Source organism: Callithrix jacchus, chromosome 17 (genome assembly GCF_049354715.1).
Source record: "Callithrix jacchus isolate 240 chromosome 17, calJac240_pri, whole genome shotgun sequence".
Classification (NCBI taxonomy): domain Eukaryota; kingdom Metazoa; phylum Chordata; class Mammalia; order Primates; family Cebidae; genus Callithrix; species Callithrix jacchus.
The window spans coordinates 6,349,542-6,355,651 of record NC_133518.1 but is presented as its reverse complement, the minus strand read 5'-3'; the positions used below and the strand labels follow the sequence as shown (position 1 = coordinate 6,355,651).

The following is a 6,110-nucleotide window of genomic DNA, read 5'->3' as shown; positions in this document are numbered from 1 at the left end:
CCTGACCTTGTGATCTTCCTGCCTCGGCCTCCCAAAGTGCTGGAATTACAGGCATGAGCCACTTCACCTGGCCTTTAGACCCTGTTTTCTAGTATATTTCACACCAGAAATCTCAAACTCCAAAATTCCCATACCTAACTTTTCTCTGTTCTTTTAGCTATTTCATACTTTAGTGCCACCTCATAGAGAGTTTAGGCTTTGACGCTGCCGCCATTCATTTGGATCTAATAGCACCCTTCTGGCCTCATTCAGTTCTAAAGTCTGGACTAGGTAGTTAATAACCTGAATCACTAACCCACCAACATCCTCAATTCCCTTTGTCCTCTTGCCCATTTGTCCTTTTGCACACCTGGCAAAAAATGTTAGCCTTTTCTGAGTGTCCAAAGGCTCCTATACCAGTGTGGTTGGTAAACTTCAGTTTTGTAAAAATCAAAGGCCAGGCATGGTGGCTCCCACCTGTAATCCCAGTACTTTGGAAAGCCAAAGCATGAAGATCATATGAGGTAAGGAGTTCATGACCAGCCTGGCCAACATGGTGAAACACCATCTTTAGAAATATAAATACAAAATTAAGTTGGGCATGGTGGCTCACACCTGTAATTTTAGCACTTTGGAAGGCTGAGGTGGGCAGATCATGAGGTCAGAGGTTTGAGACTAGCCTGGAGGCTGGTTCAACATAGTGGTTCAACATAGAGATTCAACATAGTGAATCCTGTTCTCTATAAAAAAATAAAAATAAAATAAATTTAAAAATAAGCTTGGCATGTGCTCACTTTGGCAGCACATACACTAAAATTGGAATGATACAGAGAAGATTAGCATGGCCCCTGTGCAAGGATGACATGCAAATTTGTGAAGCATTTCATATTTTTTTTTGTTTTATAAAAATCAAATAAAAATAAATTTAAATTTAAGGTAAAAAAAAAAATTAGCTGGGCATGGTGGTGGACACCTGTAATCCCAGCTACTTGGGAGGCTGAGGCAGGAGAATTGCCTGAACCAAGGAGGCAGAGGTTTCAATGAGCCAAGATTGCACCATTGCACTCCAGCCTGGGTGACAAGAGGGAAACTCTAACTCATAAAAAAAACGGGGTGGGGGGAATTATCCAGCACCTCGTTTTTGCAATTATAACACTGATCTGTGTGCTTTTTTAAAAATAAGATGGGAATTCACCATCATGACCAGGCTGATCTTGAACTCCTGACCTCAGGTGATCTGCCCACCTTGACCTCCCAAAGTGTTAGGATTACTGGCGTGAGCCACAGCGCTCGGCCCAATCTCTCTGATTTGTAAAAATAAAGTTGGCCAGGCATGGTGGCTCACACCTGTAATCCAAGCATTTTGGAGACCAAGGCTGGTGGATCACCTCAGGTTGTGAGTTCAAGAACGGCCTGAGCAACATGGTGAAACCCTGTCTTAAAAATAAATAAAATTAAGGCTGAGTGTGGCAGCTCACTCCTGTAATCTGTATCATCAGTATAAGAATGGTATTTAAACTCTTGAAACTGGAAGAATGTGTATAAAGAGAGGAGACCCAATGAATGGCACAGACATTGTGTGGTAACAGAGATGAGGAGAGAACCACAAAGGTGCAAGAAAAACTCAAGCAATTTTTACATCATGAATAACAAATGAAAAGAAAGCAACTAGCTGTGTCCAATGCCATGGATGACTCAACTATAGTGAAGATCAAGAACTGATTATTTGATTTAGTGAAGCAGTGTTCATTTGCCCATGGGGAGTAGTTGCCCAGGAGTTGTGCAGGTGAATGGTTATTGGATTTGGTTCAAGAGAGAAGGGAAGGAGGCTAACTGCAGACCATAGATATAGTCTCTCTTTTAAATAGGCTTTCTCCTAAATCATGAGTGAACTCCCATTAACAATTGCTACAAAGTGAATAAAATACCTAGGAATATAACTAATAAAGGATATAAAGGACCTCTTCAAGGAGCACTACAAACTACTGCTCAAGGAAATAGGAGAGGACACAAACAGATGGAAAAACATTCTATGTTTGCGGTTAGCAAAAATCAATATTGTGACAATGGCCATACTGCATAAAGTAGTTTATAGATTCAACACTATTTCCATCAAGCTACCATTGACCTTCTTCACAGAACTGGAAAAAACCACTTTAAACTTCATATGGAACGAAAAGAGAGCCCGTATAGCCAAGACAATCCTAAGCAAAAAAAAAAACAAAACAAAGCTGGAGGTAGGTATCATGCTACCTGACTTTAACTATACTACCAAGCTACAGTAATCAAAACAGCATGGTACTGGTACCAAAACAGGCACATAGACCAGTGGAACAGAACAGAGGCCTCAGAAGCAATGCCACACATCTACAACCATCTGATCTTTGACAAACCTGACAAAAACAAGCAATGGAGAAAGGATTTCCTGTTTAATAAATGGTTTTGAAAAAACTGGCAAGCCATGTGCAGAAAGCTAAAACTGGATCCCTTCCTGAAACCTTAGACAAAAATTAACTCCAGATGGATTAAAGATTTAAACATTAGACCTAACACCATAAAAATCCTAGAAGAAAACCTAGGCAATATTATTCAGGACATAGGCATAGGCAAGGACTTCATGGCTAAAACACCAAAAGCAATGGCAACAAAAGCCAGAATAGACAAATGGGATCCAATTAAACTCCAGAGCTTCTGCACGGTAAAAGAAACAATAATTAGAGTGAACCAGCAACCAACAGAATGGGGAAAAATTTTTGCAATCTACCCATCTGACAAAGGGCTACTATCTAGAATCTATAAAAAACCTAAAGCAGATTTACAAAAAAAAAAAAAAAAAAAAAAAAAAACAAGCACATCCAAAAGTGGGCAAGAGATATGAACAGACACATTTCAAAAGAAGACATTTATCAGGCCAACGAATATATGAAAAGATGTTCATCATCACTGGTCATTGGAGAAATGCAAATCAAAACCACATTGAGATTCCATCTCACACCAGTTAGAATGACCATCATTAAAAAATCTGGAGACAACAGATACTGGAGAGGATGTGGAGAAATAGGAACACTCTTACACAGTTGGTGGAAGTGTAAATTAGTTCAACCATTGTGGAAGACAGTGTGGCAATTCCTCAAGGATCTAGAAATAGAAATTCCATTTGACCCAGCAATCCCCTTACTTGGTATATACCCAAAGGATTATAAATGATTCTATTATAAAGACACATGCACACCTATGTTCACTGTGGCCCTGTGTACAATAGCAGAGACCTGGAACCAACCCAAATGCCCATTAATGATAGACTGGACAAAGAAAATATGGCACATATACACCATGAAATACTTCTCCAGGCTTGGTAAGATTAAAAGCAGCAAATGAAATTAGATATCACTTGAGAGAACAGCAGGATCAAACAATTCTTTACAGGAGAGCCAGCTTTCAATTAGCAAAGTAAGGTGAAAAGAATGTAAAGAGCTGGAGGAAAGAGAGGCTTTGCAGATGACTGACCTTGTCGTTATATATTTTTCCACCTGTACTATGTTCAGAATAGGAGAGCTGGAAGGGAAGAAAATAGCCTGGGATGTAAATAGAGCAAAGCAAGAAAAGCCATTTCTTTTCATAGGCAAATGCACCATACACAGTAAAGGTAGTAGCAAACAACTAATAATTTATTATATTAAAGGAAGTCACACTTCTTCTTTCTTTCTAACCATGTTCCCCCAAGTTTTCATTAAGCAAATTAATTGATCCATAGTATGTAATTATGTTTTCCTTTGAAATGCTAAATTAACTTCTCAAGCAATTTGCAAATTCATTTTTGGTGGTTTAAATTAAAATGTGTTTAAATCCACAATGTTAGCACCTAAGAAATTTTATGGCCAAATAAGAACTTGAAGTGGCTGAAGGATGAGGATATAATATGATAATTGGTCCTGAAAAAAATAAAACTTATTATGTCACCTATTTTAATAAATACTAATTATAGATGGGGAAATATTTGTTCATCATTACTTATGGAGAAAAGAAACTCATTCAAATAATTTGTTAAAAATATCAAGAACATTACAAAACCATAATATACTAAAACGTAAGGCTTGTTCATTGTTACAGGTTTGCTTTTACATTGAGGGTGAGAGTTTACTTGATATATTATTTAAATATAAGTATTTTAAAAATACATATTATTGTAGCAGAGATGTAATTGAATAATTTTTCTGTCAGTAATCTGTAAATCAGCAGGTAGAACATTGTAAGTATGATTGCAGATGATTTTGTTGAGCTCAATGACATATGTGTTAGTACCTTATGCAAATATATATTTGAATATAACATGAAAGTAATACAGTTAAATCACATGTCTTACAGTTCATTTTAATTTATACTGCTGTAATGGTGTTTCATTTTTTTCTCATAAATAAGTTTATGGAAAAACAAAAAGGCAATAATTTACAGCCAAATAACATTTCAGAAATGTGTATTAAAGAATAAGAAGCATATAAAGGGAAGCAAATTATTAAAATCATAGTGAGGCTTTAGTCACAGTTTCCTGTTCTGTTAGGGGCCAATGAGCAGAGAACCACTGTAAGAATAAGGAAGTCACTGAAATATAGCAGTAGTTTTTTTTTTAATTGGAAAGCATTTCTGTCACTATAATTATTTTATAACACAGTAATGAGCTGCTCGTTCAGAACTTTAAACTTGTATTTCCATTTTATTCTTAGCTTTTGTTTTTGTATAAGCAATGTCTTCTTAATATCAGGTTGTGGTTAGAATAAGTTCTTATACAATTAAAATGATATTATATAAACCTCAATAATTGAATAATTTAAAGGTTTAAAAAACAAGCAATAGCAACATGCATTTTTCAACTTTTATCAGAAAATGACTTTTGCTAACAATGGTAAAGTAAAACAGTGCTGGGTTTAGGTCTAGTTAAATGCAATCTGCTCATATGGTAATATTTAAGTCTTTATAGACATCTGATATTTTGTTGGTGCAGAAAAACTGCTACTGTCATAACACACCCTATTCTAAACTCCATTATTTAATATTTAGACAAATCCTCAATGAGGCGAAACAGTGACTTAAGTGTCAAACTTGAGAGGATTTTCTTCTGTTGGAACAAATGTCTACTGAGACACACCTCCCCTTCTAGGGTGGAGAGGTGTGTTCATAGAATCTCAAGACGACTCTCAATAATACCTTAAAGCCTCAAAAGTAACTGCTTTGATTCTTCATCTGAATACATCACTATTTTGTCAGTATTTTCTATTAAGACATAGCAGCACAATTTTCTCCTTCTCAGCCTTCTTCACTGGAGTACCCCATGCTAGAGGGAAAAATTTTTGTAACTCTACTCCCTGATTTTTCACCCAAGAATAGCAGATAACAAAGGAGGAAAATAAATATTAATATATGATACCTTTGAATATATGCTAACTTATAAATAATTAAAGACTTAGTACATTATAGTGGCACCTCACTTCCAGATACTTAAATCGATATTTGTTTCCTATTTTGGTTACAAAAATTGCCACAGGCTTAGTGGATTAGAACAGCATAAATCCATTATATTAGAGTTCTCTTCAAAAGAATCTGATATAGGTCCTACTGAGCTAAAATCAAGATATCAGTAGGCTGCATTCTATTCAAGGCGCTATAGAGATGAGTCCATCTCCTTGCCTTTTCTAGTTTCTAGAGAGAGACTGTATGCACTTTGTATGCATGACCTCTTCTTCCATCTGCAAAGCTAGCAGTGTGACATCTCTACCCAGCTTCTTTTTCCACATGAGGTAACATATTCAGAGGTACCTGGGGTGAGGACATGGATACATCTTTGGGGGGCATTCTTCTACCTATCATGTCTTGAAAGCAAAATTATAAGAATCAGTATGTTGAGAAAACATGCTTGCAAAACTTAACCTTAATATTTGGTGTGGTTCAAGATAATTATTTCATGTAGCATTATACTATTTGATGTTTCATTAACTCTTGCACCATAAAGTACTTTAACTGGACAACAAAATAATATTTATATGGATAAAGATATATATTTTTAGAACCATTATTTAAAAAATAAATAAAATATTATTATGACTAATTTAAACATATTTGCAAACAATTTAAATTGT

The 6,110-nt window shown here is 35.8% G+C and overlaps 1 non-coding gene across 1 annotated transcript; it reads left to right on the top strand.

Moving 5' to 3' along the window:
* The first annotated feature begins 765 nt into the window (after positions 1-765).
* LOC144580055 (U6 spliceosomal RNA) lies at positions 766-872 on the top strand. The gene has a single exon (XR_013528932.1). It is a non-coding gene; the product is annotated as a U6 spliceosomal RNA (small nuclear RNA).
* The last annotated feature ends 5,238 nt before the right edge of the window (positions 873-6,110 follow it).